A 21,721-nucleotide genomic window follows, 5' to 3' on the forward strand; every position below is an offset into this window, starting at 1 on the left:
AGGTTTCAAACAAACCTTTATCATAGTAACCCAATCCCATTCCCACTTACCATGTATAATATTTGCCTTTTGTTTAAATATATATCTTAAAATGCAATAAAATCATATTATCTCTAAGAAATAGAACAATTGGCTAAAATGAAGATTAAAAACTAATCCCCAGGGAAATTAGTAGCATGCTTAGTTTTGAGATGATAGGTTGTTTAATAGAATTGCATACCAGGAATGAAAACTATTTTATGTAATGGAAAAAGATCAAGGTTTAAGAAAATATACATGCATAAATATTTATCCCGAGAGAGTATTTTTAAGTAGGAGATTTTTTTTAACTACTATATCAAACTCAAATGGGAACACAAAATTATTTTGGGTAAACCAGGTCTGTTTGTATCTCTTTCCTCGCAATTAAAAAGTAAAAGATTTCGGCAGTAAAACCCCATCCCAATAAACTATGCATTTTCTTTCTCTTGGGAGGCCTCTAAAATCAGGCGAAATTAAGAGAAGGAATCTATTAGCTAATCCTTTCATGGGATCAGGGCTCAGCAACTGATTTAGTGTCGCAAATGGAAAAAATGGAAACAAGCCTGTAAACGGTGAGTGCAGCCTCATTCTTTAATTGCACTGTGTTGGTAAACACGAGACGGGTTTCCCAAATGGGAGAGAGTCAAGCTGCAAAATCTAAGAACCACACCACACAGCGTTCAGTTAAAGCGTTTTCCAAGTTGGCCTTCTATGAGAGAGGCTGGAATTGACAAGAAGACACCTGACCTTAGAAGTCCTGCGTGCTAACATCTGCAGTGAGGCTGCAGCTTATTCTGCAGATGAGGAAACGGGTCCAGAGAGAAGCAAGAAGCACTGAGCAAAGATTACAGCTGGAACAGAACTCAGCTCTCCCGGTTCCTGCCCTGCTTTCTTCCTCATGGCGCTTTTCAGAGTTTTTGCACTTGTTTGATTGGTATTGCTTTTTTAGCTGACGAACACTCAGAACTAACATAATAATAGAAGGAACAGCTGGGCCACATGGGGGTCTGCTGCCCAGGCCATGACTTCTACTGACCATGAGGGCTCCCGGGGTCACAGGTAGAAACCACTGTGGTTTCCATTTCTCCCAAATCCCTGTTGCTTGACCTTGGTGAAGTCTAATCATTCAGTACTTCTGTCCCCATTTGTAGAGTGGTGCTGAAAATCTCTTCCCGGCCAAGCTGCTATAATGTATTCTTTTTTTAATGCATTTTTTGAAGTTTATTTATTGAGGGAGAGAGCACACGCCCACAAGTTGGGGAGGGGCAGAGAAGAGAGGGAGGGGACAGAGGAGAGAGAATCCCAAGCAGGCTCCACATTATCCATGTGGAGCCTGATGCAGGGCTTGAACTCACAAACCATGAGATCATGACCTGAGTGGAAATCAAGGGCCGGACACTTAACAGACTGAGCCACCCAGATGCCCATATAATGTATACTTTTGAAAGCAGAGGCAGGAGAAGAGGGTGTGTGACATCAACCCAGCAGCCTCTCTGTGATGAGGCCTATCACTTGGACTATGTGACCCCCGACACAGGCGAGGGGTGCTCTGACAGCATCAGGGTCTACTTGCCCACAACCCCACATCTCCACACATCAAAGCCGGCAGGACAATCCGATACGTGTCTAAGGCCATTTGCAGCACTGAAGATTGTCGTGATGCCAGAAGCATTGGTAATTAGCTCTAAACTACTTGAAGATTCATCCTGGCTCTGGATGTTAGGCCTGACTCAGGGGCATACCTCCCAACCTGACCACCTAGGGCATTCTATTTCTGGATTGGCTGGAACCTGACCCTGGGCTTTCTTGCCGCCTATTGTCCCCATTTTCCTGCCTGGAGGGGACAACTGAACTGAGATTCCTCCGCTTAATCCCCTGCACACGCTTCAGGAATGGGTTCTCAATGGTACTCACCTAAAAATAAACTGGGATGCTTCTCGAAATGCCTGTCCCCAGGCTGGCTCCCCAGATCCTGATTCAGTAGCTTTAGTGGCTATGTCCTGAGAATCTGCATTTTAACAAACAGCGTGACTGTGGATCGCTGGTCCTCCCTCTTTGCCCTGCCCTGCTGACCCAAGACACAGACCAGCCTCCTGACCAGGCCGGCAGGTGCCTCCATGGCCATGCTGCCAGGCTTGTCCCAGCCTTCGACACCTTAATTACCTAGTTCCTTCAGGGGCCTGCTCTGCGAGGTCCATGAGAGACCCCACACCACAGTGGTGCTGTGTCTAAATGTGTGGGCCTATTACCAGAGAACAGGCTCCAAACTCACGTTCAGCTGCTCACCACTCAAAAATCTATATTCAAAGGACAAGTGGTGGTGGGAAAGGAAAGTTTGCCTTATGCAGGAAGCTGGCAACCTAGGAAGATGGCGGGCGAATGCCTCAAAGACCCTCTTCCTCATCCTGGGGGGAAACCAGAGGGCTTTAAAGATGAAGGCGTGGGAACAGGGAGGGGGGGCTACGTGCAAGAGAAGCGGGTGCCCAGGTGGTTAGTCGTACGTCGCCATGACCCATGACCCGGAACAGACTTGCCCGCATTAGCGGCAGCTGTTTTTGAATTGTAGTCAGGCTTTATCTTCTGGGAAAGTTGAGTCCTTCACACCTCAAGGCCAGTGGCCTGCAAATCTCAAAGAAAGTCAGTTAGTTCTGCTACAGATCAAGGGAGTAAGTTCAGAAAGCAACGAGCGGGTAAGCTTGAAGCAAGTTAACCCTTAAGACCGGTTGGAGTGCTGTTATAGGCTCAGCCTCCGGAGAATTCCTACAACATGGCTGTCTCCCAGGCCTGCGGCAATACACTTGAAATCAGGCTAATTTTCTTCCCAGTGCTCAAAACACAAAGGATTCGTTTCCCCCTCCTTTCTTGAGCAATAAAACTTGTTTGCCTTGAGGAAAACTCAGAGGCCTATTTACCAGAAATTTCTTGAGGGCAGCTTCTTCCATCTGCAGGGCCCTTTAAGTGGCTAATGGAAAACTCAATCAACAAGAAAGATTTCTTGGCCCATGTCACTGGAAGGTCCAGAGCCGGGTCAGGCCTCAGGCCTGGCTTGATTCAGTTTCTTTCCATCTGCTTTTGTTTTGTTTTGTTTTCAGTGTCTCTGCTTGACCTTCCATGGTGTGAGCAGCACTGAACACACACCCACACACCGCAGAAGGAGACAGAATGTGCCTGCTGTGACATTCTAAGCAACCAAATCTTGAGATTCACCCTGATTGGACTCTGCCCATCACATGTCTACCCCTGAACCAATGATGGCAGACGTGCTGACTGCTTCAATCCCACCCGAAAGTCAAGAGTGGCATCAGATTCTCCCAGTAGCACAGGCTATACGGGAGGGTGGACACAGGTCCTATTAGGGTGGACGAAGGGAGGAATGGGGTTCTGGGTAGTCTCATAACAATGGCCGAAACAGCTACAGCTGGCTCACAATTCACACAAGGGATTCACAGGTATCTCGCTGACTAAAAGCAGCAGAAACCAGGTACAAAACAAGTCTTTGGTGGTTAATCTGGTACACATGAATACAAGCGAAGGTGCCGTGAGGGGTAATAGAAGACCAGGGCTTCTTCCATCAAATGAGGAAAGGGTATAAACCTCACATTTCTCTCCTCTACTAACTTATCTCCTCCAAGTTGAATCCCCACGTTGTGGTCAGATAAAAGTCGCTTCACATTTAATTGCTCTTATTCCTCAAGTAACTTTGTATCAATTTTAAAATCTGACAGGGAGCTACTCTTAAAGGCGTGGTACCTGTTTTCTTTGTGAGCATAAAGATATGTTCAAGCAGAAGAACAAATGCAAGTGAAACATTTTTAACTCTAAAAACACTAGCGCGTATGTCTAGATTCTTTTTTTTCTGTGAAGACATTGGTATCACATTGTGTTTTAAAATACAACACCTGGGGCGCCTGGGTGGCGCAGTCGGTTGAGCGTCCGACTTCAGCCAGGTCACGATCTCGCGGTCCGTGAGTTCGAGCCCCGCGTCGGGCTCTGGGCTGATGGCTCGGAGCCTGGAGCCTGTTTCCGATTCTGTGTCTCCCTCTCTCTCTGCCCCTCCCCCGTTCATGCTCTGTCTCTCTGTCCCAAAAATAAATAAACGTTGAAAAAAAAATTTTTTTTAAATAAATAAATAAAATACAACACCTGTTTTATAATCGGGGCCTTAGGGACCCAGAAACAAAAAGAATTGATTCTTTTAAGAGAAACCAACTGGTAAAAGGAAAGAAACCCTTGTCAGCTGGGAGGCACCTGAGTGAGTGAAGGCTCAAAGCCAAGCTAGAAGAGAAAAAAAAAAAAAAAAAAAAAGATCAGTTAGGGTTCCCAGAGTGGAAAACAAGCTCACCAGAGCCCATGAAAAATCTCCAAGAAGCAAAAAGATAAGAAAAGTGGAGTTGGTCCTTGTGTGGGTTTTCTTACATTCTTCCCCTCCACTCCCTAGCCCATAGAAGGTAGTCCCGAAGGATTGTAGGAACCCAATTCCCATTGCCAACGACTGACTTAGGAAAGGATAAATATGGACCATGGCTGACAAAGAACCTCTCCGCGCTTCTCCGAAGAAACACAGGAATAGACAATCCCCCTTCTTCCCCTGGGCCTAGAACTTGGCAGTCAACTGGCCTGAGGACCAAACCCACCCACAAGGGGAATGGGACGGGAGAGACTCAGAGAAGGACAGCCAGGGTATGTGTACCACCGGGGGGCCTGCCCCACTCTGTTATCCCTGTTACACAAGGTAATAAACCTCCCTCTGCTGAGCCAGCAGGAGTCAGGACTTGGAATTACTTGCCGCAGAAAGCTTTCTCACCGACACAGTGGTGTTTTGGTAACCACACGTTCTAATAGTTCAATTCAAGCAGGTAAACTTGAAAATCCATTTTAATTATTGGTATAGGATGTTTGGGGCTGCAAATCACATCATGCATAGGTAACAGGCTCTAACCAGTAAGGCTATTTCTTTATCTTTACCTAACAGGAAACAAGTAGGTAGATACTTCCAGGCCATCCATCTAATTAGACTCAAAATCTGTCATCCCCGGAGAGTAATGTCAAAAAGGAGGTAGGGAGACATGGAACTTTTTTTCCCCATGTCTCTGCTTTGTTCAACAAAGAAAATTGCTGAAGCCTCTGACCACGCTTCCTTAAGTCTCATTGGCCAGAACCGGGTAGATTACATGACCACCTTCCCTGTAAGAAAGTTCCTGGTGGTGGCCTCCAGCATCTCTTGGAGCTGGCTCTGCCAGAAAGGCGGATATAGGAGGAGAATGACATCTGGGTAGGAGGCCCTGTCTACTTAGCCAAATCCCCCAGCCCAACTTCCTCCAACCCAAGTTCTCTGAAGGAAGAATTTCGTACTCTTCTAGCACAAAATGTATAATAATGGATCAGTTTAGTTCCAAATATTATGCATTTAACGAATAGCTGGATATCAAATTCTTAGAAACATCTGTGTTGTTCATTGTGTGATAGGCCAACAACAGAGAGAGCAGGGAAGGAAGAAGCTCTCGCTTTGCTGGTAAATCACTACAAAGCTCTCTTTCTGGAGGACACGTGGCTGGCTCAGTCAGTTGAGCATCCAACTCTTGATTTCGGCTCAGGTCATGACCTTGCAGTTCATGGGATTGAGCCCCACATCAGGCTCTGCACCGTCAGAACAGACACAAAGACAAATGGAACAGCATAGAGAACCCAGAGGGGCACCTGGGTGGCTCAGTCCGTTAAGTGTCCAATTTCGGCTCAGGTCATGATCCCATGGTTCATGAGTTCAAGCCCCGCATCAGGCTCTGTGCCGACAGCTCAGAGCCTGGAGTCTGTTTCGGATTCTGTGTCTCCCTCTCTCTCTGCCCCTCTCCCACTTGTGCTCTCTCTCTTTCTCTCTCAAAAATAAATAAAAACATTAAAATAAATTAAAAAAAAGAATAGAGGGGCGCCTGGGTGGCGCAGTCGGTTAAGCGTCCGACTTCAGCCAGGTCACGATCTCGCGGTCCGTGAGTTCGAGCCCCGCGTCGGGCTCTGGGCTGATGGCTCAGAGCCTGGAGCCTGTTTCCGATTCTGTGTCTCCCTCTCTCTCTGCCCCTCCCCCGTTCATGCTCTGTCTCTCTCTGTCCCAAAAATAAATAAACGTTGAAAAAAAAAAAAAAAAAAAAAAAAGAATAGAGAACCCAGAAATGGACCCACAAACGTATCGCCAACTAATCTTTGACAAAGCAGGAAAGAATATCCAATGGAATCAAGACAGTCTCTTCAGCAAGTGGTGCTGGGAAAACTGGACAGCGACGTGCAGAAGAATGAACCTGGACCGCTTTCTGACACCATACACAAAAATAAACTCAAAATGGATGACAGACCTCAATGTAAGACAGGAAGCCATCAAAATCCTAGAGGAGAAAACAGGCAACAACCTCTTTGACCTCTGTTGCAGCAAATTCCTGCTAGACATGCCTCCAGAGACAAGGGAAACAAAAGCAAAAATGAACTATTGAGACCTCATTGAGATAAAAAGCTTCTGCACAGTGAAGGAAACAAGCAACAAAACTAAAAGGCAACTGACGGAATGGGAGAAGATATTTGCAAATGACATATCAGATAAAGGGTTAGTATCCAAAATCTATAAATAACTTATCAAACTTGGGGCTCCTGGGTGGCTCAGTCAGTTAAGCTTCCGACTTTGGCTCAGGTCATGACCTCACAGGCCACATCAGGCTCTGTGCTGACAGCTTAGAGCCTGGAGCCTGTTTCAGATTCTGTGTCTCCCTCTCTCTCTGACCCTTCCCCAGTCACACTCTGTCTCTGTATGTCTCTCTCTCAAGAATAAATAAACATTACATTTTTTTTTTAAAAAAAAAAAAAGGAACTTACCAACTCAACACCCAAAAAACAAATAATCCCATGAAGAAATGAGCAAAAGACATGAAAAGATGCTCAACATCACCCATCATCAGGGAAGTACAAATCAAAACCAATACGAGATACGACCTAACACCTGTCAGAATGGCTAAAATTAACAACTGAGGAAATGACAGGTATTGGTAAGGTTGCAGAGAAAGGGCAACCCTCTTACACTGCTGGTGGGAATGCAAACTGGTGCAGCCACTTTACAAAACAGTATGGAGTTTCCTCAAAAAATTAAAAATAGAGCTATCCTATGACCCAGCAATGGCACTACTAGGTATTTATCCAAAGGATACAAAAATGCTGATTCAAAGGGTAACATGCACCCCAATGTTTATAGCAGAACGATCAACAATATCCAAATTATGGAAAGAGCCCAAATGTCCACTGACTGACAAATGAATAAAGAAGTTGTGGTATATATATACAATGGAATATTACTCAGCAATTAGAAAGAATGAAATCTTGCCATATGCAACAATGTGGATGGAACTTAGAGATTATGCTAAGTGAAATAAGTCAGAGAAAGAAAAATATCATATGATTTCACTCAGATGTGGAATTTAAGAAACAAAACAGATGAACATAGGGGAAGGGAAGGAAAAAGAAGATAAAGAGAGAGAAGGAGGAAAACCGTAAGAGATTCTTAAATACAGAGAACAAACTGAGGGTTGCTGGAGGGGTCTTGGGTTGGGGGATGGGCTAAATGGGTGATGGACATTAAGGAGAGCACTTGTTGGGATGAGCACTGGGTGTCATATGTAAATGATGAGTCACTAAATTCTACTTTTGAAATCATTAGTTTTTATTAATTTTTTTAAATGTTTATTTTTGAGAGAGAGAGAGAGACAGAGCATGAGCAAGGGAGGGGCAGAGAGAGAGGGAGACACAGAATCCAAGGCAGGCTCCAGGCTCTGAGCCATCAGCACAGAACCTGATATGGGGCTCAAACCCACGAACTGTGAGATCACGACCTGAGCCGAAGTCGGATGCTCACCCAACTGAGCCACCCAGGTGCCCCACGAAATCATTATTAAAAAACAAAAAAACAGGGGTGCCTGGGTGGCTCAGTCGGTTGAGCGTCCGACTTCGGCTCAGGTCATGATCTCACAGCCTGTGAGCTCAAGCCCCATGTCAGGCTCTGTGCTGACAGCTCGGACAGAGCCTGGAGCCCGCTTTGGATTCTGTGTCTCCCTCTCTCTCTGCCCCTCGCCTGCTCACGCTCTGTCTCTCTCTGTCTCTCAAAAATAAACCAACATTGAAGAAAAACTAGATGAGACCACCCAAGCGCAGTGCTTATTAGCAGGTAGTAAGTGCTCCAAGAATGACTGGCACCCGTGTGAGGTTGGAATCGTGACCTCCAGTGGTGAACTGTATCTGGGGGTTTCTGAGAACTGATTTGTAGATTGGCAGGAATTTTGCAAGCTAGCTGTGAAATGGTTGTTAGCTTGGTGGTGAATAGTGACACTACATAAATCCGCAAGTGCTACAAAGCAGAGCTTTTCTTTTTCCTGGTGAGCCAGTTGTAGAACACGTACAGTGCACCACTGATTAGCTCCATTTGATAGACAAGATTCAGAAAGGTTAAGTAATTTACCCAAGGCTACACAGCATGTAAAGGGCAGAAATGCGATATGAACTCAGTTATCGATCACTTCCAACCTGACCCGTTTCTCCTCTTTTGCAAGTCAATGTAAAATATTGTGCAGTTATTCTTCCATTTAGCAGCTACTTAACGTGTATGTGCAGAGCACTGTTCTAGGAGCTGCAGGGCCTACATACATACACTACCCTCATCATCACATTAAAATTAAACCTTCAGAACCTTTTAATTCAACCCACTTGTCTGTCACTGCACTGTCACCACCCAAGGACGCTCTCTATTCAAGAGTTGGATGAAATCGTAAGGCTGGTGAACTGTCTTGGGGTGGGCTCCCCCTAACCTCCCCCTGCAGCCCCACTGCAGGGGGAATCTCCTTCCCCCTTCCAGACGTGTCCAGGTCCAAGTGTAGCCACATCATTTAAAAAAAACCCTGCTTGGGGCGCCTGGGTGGCGCAGTCGGTTAAGCGTCCGACTTCAGCCAGGTCACGATCTCGCGGTCCGTGAGTTCGAGCCCCGCGTCAGGCTCTGGGCTGATGGCTCAGAGCCTGGAGCCTGTTTCCGATTCTGTGTCTCCCTCTCTCTCTGCCCCTCCCCCGTTCATGCTCTGTGTCTCTCTGTCCCAAAAATAAATAAACGTTTGAAAAAAAAAAAATTAAAAAAAAAAAAAAAAAAAAAAACCCTGCTTACCAGGGCGCCTGGGTGGCTCAGTCGGTTAAGCGTCCGACTTCGGCTCAGGTATGATCTCGCAGTTCGTGAGTTCGAGCCCCACGTCGGGCTCTGTGCTGACAGCTCTGAGCCTGGGGCCTGCTTCGGATTCTGTGTCTCCCTCTCTCTCTGACCCTCCCCTTGTGCTCTGTCTCTCTCTCAAAAATAAATAAACTTAAGAAAAAACCCTGTTTATCATATGTTAAGATATGACTCTCTCCTTGGATTTTTTTGCATTTTCAGAGAATAATCTTCATGAGAAAAAAGCCCATGTGATGAGGTAAACTGGTTGCAAAATTACCCATGGGCCATTACAAACTAGGTAATTATTTCCTTTCCTTTCTGCTTCTCCACCCAAATGGAGCACAACTTTTGATGTTCTCCCAAGCTTTGGTCATTCTAATACTGCCTTTCTATTTTTTCCATACTCTCTCTCCTGTTTCTTTTAATAAATAATTTTTCCTTAAATCAGCTCACTTTTCCCCCTCAAATGTATTTTATTTTATGTTATGTTATTTTTTAAGTAGGCTCCATGCCCAGAGTGGAGCCCAACACAGGACCTGACCTCACGACTGTGAGATCAAGACCTAAGCTGAGATCAAGAGTCAGACTTAACCAACTTAACCAACTTAACCAACTGAGCCACCCAGGTGCACCTCCTCCCTCAAATTTATTTTAACAGAAAGTGTTGTGCCACTGCCTCAAATAGAAAAGTATAATGACTTGCCAAAGATAATGATAGTCATCAAATAAACACGCAACTATTATAATAAAAGAGTATTCAGATGTTTAACTCCAGCCATCCTCTCACACACCACCAGTGGGATATCGCTATAAGAGGCAGCTTTTCTCTCCTCCCAGGAGGTGAGTTAACATTTAAAATACCCTGACCAGAAATGCTATTCTAAGAGTGGTTGCCCCAAGTTGATCTTTTCTCCATTCATGAGAACGATTTATAAGAAATATCTCGGAGTTCTTTTCAATTAATTCAAAATGCCTTCTTATTCCTATTTCTCTCCATTCTGACCTCCTTGCCTGAGGAGGTCTCCATGTCCCCCCTTTCTCTGCAGTAGACCTCAGCTGCATCGTGCACACTCAACCATCAGCCCTCCTCACCAGCCCCCACCCTCGGTGGTTCCGTGCTGGGGTTTGTCTTCCATACCGACCTTCGCCACACTGTTGATATCTCAACTTTCCTTATTTATAAGGAGCATGCTTACCGTACAGCAAACTGGGACCACAACAGTAATTAAAGGTAATTCCCAAATTTCTTTTGGTCTGGATGATACTGCTGCTGAGCTGCCTTGGGCATGTTAACCACCAGCACAGATCAATCAGCACCTCAGTCTCCTGTTCTCCTCAGCCCTAGGGGCGACAGATTGCAAAGCCCTTGGTCTGGACTAGCAGGTTAGTGATGGGGTTTCCTAAACCTAGGACAACTAGGTTACCCTGTTCATGCAAGGATGGTTAGTAACCTGTGTGTTGGGAACGTCATCGGAAGGACATGACCGCCAATTGGAGGCTCCTCACTCCTTCCTCTGTCCTGGGAATATGCATCCTGCTTGCCTTTCCCACTCCCAGAGGCTACTTCAAGGATGTAGCCTTAAGATAGTGATATGGTATTGAGAACACCTGCACTGTATATGTGACTGAACCCAGTGAAGTCCCCTTTATAACATTTTAAGATTGGGTGGGCAGGTGCAGGGATCCATTTGTCTCACATGTAAGCTTCCGTCGCTGTTATTGAGATTGCCACCCACCTACCCGTAATGGCCTGCCTCTTTCTTTGGTCTCTCCCTCCCTTCTGAGTACAGAGGCCAGTTTCAGATTTTACCAGGAAAGCTCCCAAGACGGATGCAAACCAACACTGTGTAAACGTCGCTCACTCCACTCGTGAGTGGACATACATGTCTTAAACCTCACTCGTGAAAAACAGGCTTTGTATGTGATCCAACAGGAATCCTCATTATGGCTGACGATGGATGTTTTGCCCAACCTAGCAAGTGGGAATGGAAAAATGACTTCATAAGATTTAGGAAAAAAATGAAGAGATGTAGTGTCCGGTGAATTGGTACGTTGCAAAGCAAAGTGATACCTTTCGTCTCAGAAATTAGGCCATCTTGGCCAAAGGATAAGCAGTAATGTCGGCACTTCTGTAGAGATGTCTCTGCTGTGTGGTCTGTCATGATGCAAAGGAGTCACATACTCTGTCCATTTATGAGCTAAATGTGCTGATGACTCTGCTTTTTACACCTTGCACTTCCTTGGAGACAGAAATATTTACATTTGTGAAGACATTTAGGAAGTGCTTTCACATATTTTTTTTTTTCTTTTCTATTCCTCAAGACCTGAAATCAAGCCAGAGCGGGCCATACATCTTAGGGACAAAGAGACACCAGAAATGGTGAGAAGTCGAAACAGGGTCATAGGAACAGAGCTAGGAAAAGAACTCAGGTGTCAGGGCTCCATACCCGATCACTTAGCCATGCAGGCCCCAAGGGGTCCAGTTCCAAAAGAAATGCATATTTCCCCAGATTGCTTCTTTCCTGCTGGGTCCCCACGGTGAGAATGGCACCACCACTCAATCAGCAAGCTGACAACCTTGACCCCTTCCTAGGCATCTCCCGTTCTCATCAGCTCATCTTTCACACTGACTCTCAAAGCTGTCCCTACTCTCTCTCTCTCACCACTGCTGCCCTCATCGTCTCTCTCCCGGACCCTTAGAATAGTGTTTTAATGGGTCTCTGCCTATGGCTTGGGAACTTGTCCCTATCCAATTATCCACCACGCGAGCAGCTGAGTGAGCTTCCAGCATGCAGCTCTGGACATAGCTCCCACTTGCGCTGAAGTCTCTAACAGTTCCTTCTTGAATGGAGAAGTACGACCACTGGAGTCAACCACTCTGTTTCTCTTTCTCTCTCTTTTACACACACACACACACACACACACACACACACACACACACAGACAACTGTAGGTTCCACCCCTACTAAATTGCATTCCGTTTTCTGAATATGCCAGAAAATCTTATAACTCTGTTTATAGTCCCTGGGAGGGCATTCCATCCCCACTGGGCCATCCCCCCCTAACCAACGCTGGCTTAGATATCAAATTACATCCCTTAGGAAGTTCTGCCTGATCCAACAGAACTGACACTACCCGTCCTGAGGCACATTGTACCCTGGACATACTTTGGAGGTCTGCAATGCCTTACCGGGCCCACCCATTTACGTTCCGTCTCCAGCAAAACCTGAGCTCCTAGAAGATAGAGAAATATCTTAATGGCCTTTGTATGTTCAATGCCTAGCATGGAGGAAACACATCATGCATTTTTTTTTAACACAAAATGCATTATAAATAAGTGAATTAATACATTTCTGTATCAAATAATGATTACTCCCCAAGTAGATCTTCTTTTGTATGTTAGATAAGGTTGAAGAACTTCAGGGAGCACTCAAAACTTTGTCCAGGGGCGCCTGGGTGGCTCAGTCCATTAAGGGTCTGACTTCAACTCGGGTCATGATCTCACAGGTTGTGAATTTGAGCCCCACGTTAGGCTCTCTGCTGTCAGTGTAGAGCCCACTTCAGATATTCTGTCTCCCTTTCACTCTGCTCCTCTCCCCTCTTTCCCTCTTTTTCTCTCCTTCCCACCCCCCTCAGAAATAAACATTTAAAAAAACTTTGTCCAGTAAATTTGTCCTATAAGTGGGTAAACCTCTTCTTCAAAGAAAACAAATAGCCCATAAAGGACCAAACCCTCAACTTTTTACTCTTGATCTTCACCCACCAACTGCCAACCAACTCTAAGGATTTTCTTGGCCTATTGGTCAAGGGTAGCTTTTGACCCAATCATGTACTTCCCCAATTTGCTCTTTCTTACTTAGGTCATGGTTTCTCTTTCCTTGGTGAATTATTGATTCTAGATGAAGGGAATAGCTTGCACATACTGTCTGCAAGTAGTAACAGGGACATTGATTTGGCCACGCTTAGGGTTTTATTTTAGGAAGCTATGGGAAACCAGGCAGGGTAGGTAAGGCCAGATGTGAACAACAGTATGTTAGCACTGCACGAGAGCTTAGAATCTGGCTTGTCTAGAGCTTCCTAGAGTGGGGTCTACATATATCATCATGGAGGAGTGTAGGTTGATTTCACATAGATATATGCAAAAAAAAAAAAAAACCATTTTATTTTATTTATGTGCTTATTTATGTGTATTAGAAATAAGGTTATCATCACTTAATTCCATGATTTCACATATATTATTGCCAAGACTTTGTTGTTGTTGTTGTTGTTTTAAAAAGACTTAAGTAAACAAATGAATCAATTTAGAAGAAAAAATGTTAAAAAAATAACAACATGGCGAATATTATGAAGGCGACACACCCGAATGACTGAGGCTAGGGAAGTGCTGAGCTAGTATAACACCTCTTCACGTCTCATGTGGGGAAATCCAGACCCAAAGAAGCTAAATAACATGTCCCAGGTCAAGCAGGTGGAAGGCCTGCCACACCAATCCAAAGACCAGCTCAGCCATCATTCAGACACTGACTATACCAGGTAAACTTGTCGAATAAAAAAATGTTTCTGTTGTTATCAAATGAAAATATTAAAAAATAATTTTAACTCCGGGAACGACTTGAGGATAGGGAGGGAAGGTGGGAAAGAAAGAGGAGCAAACCCACCTACATCACCGCAGCCTGGCCCCAGAGTGGACCTTCCGTACCGCTCTTCCTGCAAAGACGATGCGAAACCCCAACACTGGAAACTCTTGCTAGAAGATTTCCTGAAATGATCACTCATTCCGCGCTGTCCTCTCTGTTCCACTTCATCACGCTCGAAGTTTTGCCGGCTGGGATTTTTGCTGTCTTGGCAAACATGGTGATGGTGTCAAACCTAATGTTTGCTAAATTTTTGCAGAAATGCTGAGAAGACTTCCGCGGGGGCCTATTGTCAATTATCTGGAAAAAGAGAAGTTTGCCGACATTAGAAACAAGAACTGTGTGGGGTTAGGCTCTGGGTTTTAATGAGAAGAATTCAAATTAGAATGTTGGCTATTTCCTATCGCTTGCTAAAAATAACCTGGGTGCCTGCTTCCTTCCCTCACACTTCATTTTCGGTGCCTGGTCATGCTGAAGAGGCAGGAGGGCTGGAAAATGCTCCTTGGGATCTTGCACCAGTGCTCGAAAGATCTGTGCTTCAGATCAATGTAATTTAGCTTTGACGTGCTCTCTCGTGCACCAACGGGCATGGTCCTTTGGGCTCCTGTCAGATTTACACTTGAGGAAGCTTGAAGGTGATAAGGGGACCACACACACCATGCCCTGTTGATCTTCCCTCTTCGATGTCTCTTTCCATCACTGCCACCAGCTTAACCCAATCATTCCTTGCCTGGGATGCTACAAGACCCTCTGCCTGCTCTTTCTACGTTGAATCTACCCTCTCCCCACCCAGTCACACGGCAACCAGAACAATCTTTTCCAACACAAAGCTGAACACATCCCCCACCACTATCATGACCGCTATCACCAATTAAAACTATTCAATGGCTTCCCATTGCTTGTCTGATAAATATTAGAATCCTTGACGTGGTCTACAAGCAAGGTCCTCCCTGATCTGTGCCCTGGAATCTCTCCAACCTCAGCCCCTCTCCCCTTCACTCTCCCTGATCCAATGCAGAGTCCTTACTCCTTATGTTTCACCAGGTCCCCACAGGGCCCCCAGCTCATTCCCTCCCCTTCCTTCTTTATCGACTTAATTCTTGCTCATCATTCAGGCCTCAACCCAGCCATCACTTTTTTAGGAAAGCTTTTTATGACCCTTTAGACGAGGTCAAGTCCTTTCTCGTATTGCCTCTCCTAGCCCCATGGAGATCTCTCCTTACCAGCACTCGTCACCACTTCCTTTGCACATTTATTTAATGATTAATTGGTTACTAGTGTTACCCCTCTTTTTTTTTTTTTTTTAATTTTTTTTTTCAACGTTTATTTATTTTTGGGACAGAGAGAGACAGAGCATGAACGGGGGAGGGGCAGAGAGAGAGGGAGACACAGAATCGGAAACAGGCTCCAGGCTCTGAGCCATCAGCCCAGAGCCTGACGCGGGGCTCGAACTCACGGACCGCGAGATCGTGACCTGGCTGAAGTCGGACGCTCAACCGACTGCGCCACCCAGGCGCCCCTAGTGTTACCCCTCTTGATGATAGCTCCACGAAAACGGGAACCACATCTGTTTGCCCATCCTTGTATCTTCCATATCTAATATCATGCCTGGAACACAAGAAACACTCAGTATTTCTTGAAGGGAATAAACATTAATCCCCTGAAAGACCCAAGCTTCCCTCTCTTGCACAGGTCCTTTCCAAGAGAAAGTATTAATGCATCCAACTGCAGCACTTTCTCTACCTTGATCGACACCATAAACTCTCATTTCCTGTCCTTACTGTCCTTACCTTAGTCCTCCTGATGGGATATGTCCTGTAGACGATAGACTGGGGGAAGGAGGTTCCCTGAATTTCCCTGAAGTGCTAGGAATACATTAGTATTGTGCTTTTTCATCATAAACCAGTCTGACTTCTGCCTGGATCTTCCAAAGGAATTGTCCCTACATAAACCACAGTGCCTCTCTCAGTTTCTTGATTCAAATGGAAGGTCTCATACGTCCTTTTCCCGATTAAGTTAAAAAATACATATTTTTCTAACATCTCTGTGCAAACGAAGCCTTAGACACTCGCTTGTATTGCGGAGGAAGTTTAGAGAGCGAGGGCAGAGAGGGAAAATTAATGGCGTCAAGGCAGGTGACTCAAAGGTTTCTAAATGAAGTTGTTTTTTTTTTTTTTAAGTCTATTTATTTTGAGAGAGAGAGAGAGAGAGAGAGCAAGTGGGGAAGGGGCAGAGAGAGGGAGAGACGGAATCCCAAGCAGGCTCCGTACTGTCAGCGCAAAGCCCAATGCGGGGCTTGAACTCATGAACTGTGAGATCATGACCTGAGCTGAGATCAAGAGTCAAACGTTTAACCAACTGAGCCACCCAGGCACCCCTGAAGCTTTAGGGAATCTGTCTCCATGGGGGATCAGGGGAGACAGGAATGGTGAGACAAGCAAGGCAGAGGAAGGTTAAAAAAAGCTGATGTAAAAGGGGAGATGTCCTCTCTCATCCACTCTGCCCCACCCACAGCTACCTGACCTACCGTGGACCGGTCCTGTGGTTTCGAGTCAGGTGGTCCTGAGGGCCTCCAATGGCACCCTGCTCACCATCTTTCCTGGAGGATCAGCATTCAGCTTCTGGTGCTTTGGAAATCCAGCTCAGCCCACGATGAGGGAGTTATTATTGGCACATTCTTGAATTTTATCAGTGTTTTTAAACAGTGATCACTGTGTGACATACAGAAGTCCAAGAAAAGGCTGTGAGCACTGGGAGATTAATCTGCTTGCTCTGGGCCAGCTTCCACATGCCAAATGTTTGGGTCAGGGTCAGATCAAGGCTGCAGATGGTCGCCGGCAGAGAGCTACTATTTTGGGGGCACAGGTCATGGGAAAGGCTTACAGTTCAAAGTTGGCTTCTATGTCTGTCCCATGACTTTTCCTTCAGCCTCATGTATCACAGTCATCAACAATCCATCAAATTTGAGGAAATCCTTGTTGCTTAAAGACCCTGATATTATACTGCTATAGAAGCCCACAGGATTGAGGAGAGGGCGGGCAACCTCAGACCTCTCCTGCCTCCCATAGAAGGGGAAAGGAAAAGGGAAATATTTAAATATCATGTTATGTTCTCTCTAGCTATATATTTTTCAATCTCTGATTTGAGCTGAGTTTTAGAAATTCTGTGTCCCTTTCAAAAACTACAGCTGCGAAGAATACAGAAGATCACATCAGTGTATCTTGTTAGAAGATATAAGTTCAGATTTCGTTCTTTTCCTTTTTTAAAATTTTTTAAAAAGTTTATTTATTTATTTTAGGAGGGGAGGGGTGGAGAGAAAATTCCAAGCAGGCTTCTCGCTGACACAGCGCAGAGCCCAATGTGGGGCTCGAACCCGTGAACCACGAGATCATGGTCCCAGCCAACATCAAGGGTCAGATGATTATTTTTTATCCTAATGTTTATTATTTTTGAGACAGAGACAGAGCACAAGCCAGGGAGGGACAGAGAGAGAAGGAGACACAGAATCAGAAGCAGTCTCCAGGCTCTGGGCTGTCAGCACAGAGCCCGATGTGGGGCTCAAACCCACGAACTGTGAAATCATGACCTGAGCCAAAGTCAGATGCCTAACTGACTGAGCCACCCAGGTGCCCCAGGAGTCAGACATTTAACTGATTGAGCCATCCAGACACCCCTAAGTTCATATTTCCAAAGGGCAAAGATCTGACTTTTGAGATGGTTCATCCAGGAAAATTTTCCTAGCTAAGTGGATGACAGGGAAAGCTCAGGGTCATGCTAGCCAATGAGAAGTCCGTGTAGTTCTATTGTTTCTCATTTACAGTCTATCCATAGATGGGAAGAGAAACTGATCAAGGGTGAGAGTGACCTGTGGGTTTTGGGGGAAGAGCAGAAAGGACCCTTGTCTAATGTTTGGACTCTATTTTTCAAACTTTAGATCAGTATCACCTGGGAGCATTTTTAAAGTGCAGATCTTCAGATTTTCATGGCATGTGGCCCAGCCATCTGCACTTTCAGTGGGCATTACATGTAATTCCAAAGCAGCCTGAGGAAAAGCCATGCTAGGAAAGCTAAAATCACAATAGGGGTGGGAGGAGAAAGGAGAAAGGTATCTAGAATTCACCATCATTGTTAAAAAGCCCAGGGATGAAAGGCAAATATTAAATATAAATCCAGGAAAAATTCGGGATATTGGAAAGGTGAGTTCCATTCAGACATCAGACAAGACCAGAGTTAGCTTACCCGTAAATGAGAGCAGCTGCAAATTTGTAAATTAGGTACCACGTTTGGGTTGTTAAGTGAGAGAAAACCCAACGCAAATTGGCTTAAGCAAAAACTCAAGAACCTATTGGCTCACGTCAATGGAAAGTACAGTGGTAGGGGCGCCTGGGTGGCGCAGTCGGTTAAGCGGCCGACTTCAGCCAGGTCACGATCTCGCAGTCCGTGAGTTCGAGCCCCGCGTCGGGCTCTGGGCTGATGGCTCAGAGCCTGGAGCCTGTTTCCGATTCTGTGTCTCCCTCTCTCTCTGCCCCTCCCCCGTTCATGCTCTGTCTCTCTCTGTCCCAAAAATAAATAAACGTTGAAAAAAAAAATTTAAAAAAAAAAAAAGAAAGTACAGTGGTAAAAGTGGTCTCCAAGGTTTTCAGGGGCTCAAACATCATTGAAACTCAGCCTCTCTGCCTTTGCCTCTTGAATGTTACATTTCTTCCATCTTGGTTACCCTTTTCTCCTCTCGTGGAGAAGATATCTGCCTGAAGTTCTGACTGTTCATACTTGATTCCAGGTCTGGAACCAAAGGAGAAAAGGAGAGAAAAGAGAACTCCTTTGTCCAGGTTATTCCATTAAATATATATATATATATATCTCCCAGGATTATCTCTGTTTGGATTAGTTTAGGTCACATGACTACTTCTCGCCGATTAGGGATTCAAATACAATGTTGCTAAGATCTGGATGATTTTCCTACCCCTAGATCTGGAGATTATTTTCCTATCCCTAGATCTGGCGAAGGGATAACCCAACCCCATGGATTAAAAGTACAGTGGGAAGGGGATATAATTTCCTAAGAAAAAAACCCAAGATCTCCTTCCTAGAAAAAGACAAAATAGATTCTGGGTAGCAGAAACCATGATTGTCTGCTACAGTGGCTGAGAAATATTTTTGTTTAATTACACAAAAAAGTCGTGTTGACCTTAAAAATAAATCTGCCAGTTATCTTACAGCCAACAAGAGGAGATTATTTGGAGAATAGCAAAGAATTGTAGTCCAGGACAAGTAAGTTACTGCAAAACCACGGACAAGTCCCGCTGAGCAAAGAAGCACACCCCTTTATAGAGAATGAAACAGGGAATTTGGGATGGCTGTCACAAACAAAGTCCATTAGAGGAAATTAGGAGTTGGAAGTATAATTGCTTCTCATTGGCAATTGTGACAGTCTTCCATTGGCTGGGCTATTGCCAGGGAAGGAGGTAAGTCTTTCTTCTTCCTGCTGGAATAGTAAAGTAGTGGCCACATCCCACTCTTCCTGGTCTAGGGGTGACCGGGAGTGCTAGAGTGTAAGAGCTCCCCCTGCCGGCCCCCAAATCCATTCTAAAGGAGTTTTGTTTTATTAATTTCCACAATATCTATCGGTTAATATTCACTTATTTTAATATTAAGTATAGAGTTCTACATTTCAATGTGGGTATTATACTATTGCAATAGCCTGTTTGTTTCTAATTTTCCCAGTGGATCATAACCCCATGAGGGCAGAGACTGTATTGATCTTGTTTATCCATGTGTAGACAAGGAGTCTTTACAGTAGGATGTGCAAAAAAGTACGGTACACGAAGACAATGGTAGAACTTCTACTCATTTTTCTTACCTAATTTCTGGGAGGATAAAAAGAAGCTTTATTAACATTTAGTGTGTGGCTACGTGGATTGGCAATGACACACTCATTATGTTCAGCAGTGGTAACGGCAACAAGGGATCCCAAGAGACGAGAACTCCACTTGTTCATCCACTCCTCCGGCTCCTGGCCCCCCACCCAGCACCATTCAGACTTGCTGCCTGATGCTATGATTTGTCTGACTGACCCTAGGACCTCTCTCTCAGGAGGTACCTTCATCCAAGTGGGACACTCACTTTCTATCTGATCCCAGCAAACTGGATGTCAGATGTAGTATAATCTGTCAATTCCTAGTGATCATGATCTAGCACCTTACTATTAATGAACGCAACCTTTCCAAATGTAGGTTGGAAAATAGGCTGACCTCAGTCAGCCAACTGGGCTTTGTCAAACACCTAGTATACCAGGAAGAGGGAGATAAAGATATTCATAAGGGAAAGGGCTTTCCCTCAAGGAGCTCAACTAGGAAAAGAAGTCAGGTAATTATAGAGGTGACTGCCATTTAGAGAGGCAAGGATGACGACTGCACATGCTTTCTTCAAAAGGCATCATTTCCCTAAGGCAGTCTTATTTTTTTTTTCATGTTTATTTATTTTTGAGAGAGAAAGAGAGAAAGAGAGAGGTGGGGGGAAGGACAGAGGGAGAGGGAGACACAGAATCTGAAGCAGGCTCCAGGCTCTGAGCTATCAGCACAGAGCCCGACTCGGGGCTCGAACCCACGAGCTAATGGTGAGATCATGACCTGAGCTGAAGTCGGACTTAACCGACTGAGCCACCCAGGCGCCCCTCCCTAATGCAGTTTTAAAGGAAGCACCGCTGTTGACAGGAGCGGATCTTCCTTCACCCCAGATTCCTGGAGTTCTTTTCAATACAGTGTTGGAATTAACCCTGCCATGCCTAGACCCAGGCCAGTATATCTTTTGTAGGTAGAAACAAAGGAGAAAGGATTCCGACCTGGCTGATCCAGTGAGTCAGGATATCAGCCTGTCAACAAAAATCTAAGAAGCAAACATTAGACTCCTAGATTAGGAAGCAGGCACATCACCTCCCAGGGCTCATTCCAATAAGGTAAACAGACTGGCTGCATTATCTGTCAATCTACAATGGTTGCAGGCCAACATCGCCAATGCCCAATTTTATGTTCCATTAAGATTTCAATTAATCTCTTCCTCATTTAGTCTCAGAGAGGGATTGATCTGCCTTTAAATAAATACCACACAATCTTTCACTTGCAAAAGGCACATAAGCTTATATATTTGATTTATGTTCTTTCTCATGTCCAGAAACAGCATCTATTCTTTCTCTATCTACATCGACTTTGCCAGAAATTGTAGTTCCAAGAGTTTTCCTCTCTGTTCCTAGGAAGAGAATCTTTCTGTGTCTGAATCTTATATTTCCCAACAGTTTCACACCTCTTTGTGAGTATACAGACTTTTAAAAACTGTACTGATTAAGTAAAATGTGCCAAAAGATACCCAAAGTTCTCTTTGAGGCACCCAAGTCTCCATATCTAACAGGAACAAAAGGTTTTGCTTTTTCTTTAAACCCAATAAGATATGCTGTCACTCAAGTCACCGTGAAGAGTGAGCTACCAAAAGAACCTTCGGTAAATTTTTTGTCTACAAAATGAGTGGGGCAATTCATGTTTTTCCACAGCCTGCATCTCTCTGAATAAAAAGAACAACATCTAAGAGGAGAAAATAGGTTATTCGTGTCCCATAGTTGAATCATTTAGATGTTTTTTTGATGTAAGTAACAGAAAACGCCACTCGATGGCTAAACAATAAAGGGCTTTCATCCACCATGCAACAAGAAGTCCTAAAGCACTTTGGTTTTCAGTTGTCCAACTATGTCATCAAGAACCAGATTCTTTTCTCCTCAGAATGTAGACTCTGTCTCAAGCTTGACACATTATGATAGAAAGATGGCTGCAGCAACCTCACGCATCACTTCCTCACA

The 21,721-nt window shown here is 44.8% G+C and overlaps 1 protein-coding gene across 2 annotated transcripts in view; it reads right to left on the bottom strand.

The window, feature by feature from the left end:
• The window catches only part of RGS6 (regulator of G protein signaling 6), a 599,839-nt gene extending 583,264 nt beyond the window's left edge, over positions 1-16,575 (bottom strand). The window contains exons 1-2 of one of the 2 annotated variants that reach the window (XM_086709359.1): positions 16,467-16,575; positions 13,900-14,175 (exon numbers count right to left, since the gene is read on the bottom strand). The gene's annotated coding sequence lies outside the window, so the exon portion shown is untranslated. Of the gene's footprint in view, positions 1-13,899; positions 14,176-16,402 lie in introns of both variants that reach the window. The other variant, XM_086709357.1, reaches the window with a different exon arrangement.
• Positions 16,576-21,721: the final 5,146 nt, after the last annotated feature.

Source organism: Puma concolor, chromosome B3, assembly GCF_028749965.1.
Source record: "Puma concolor isolate L17-30 chromosome B3, mPumCon1.1.hap2, whole genome shotgun sequence".
In the NCBI taxonomy this organism is placed as follows: domain Eukaryota; kingdom Metazoa; phylum Chordata; class Mammalia; order Carnivora; family Felidae; genus Puma; species Puma concolor.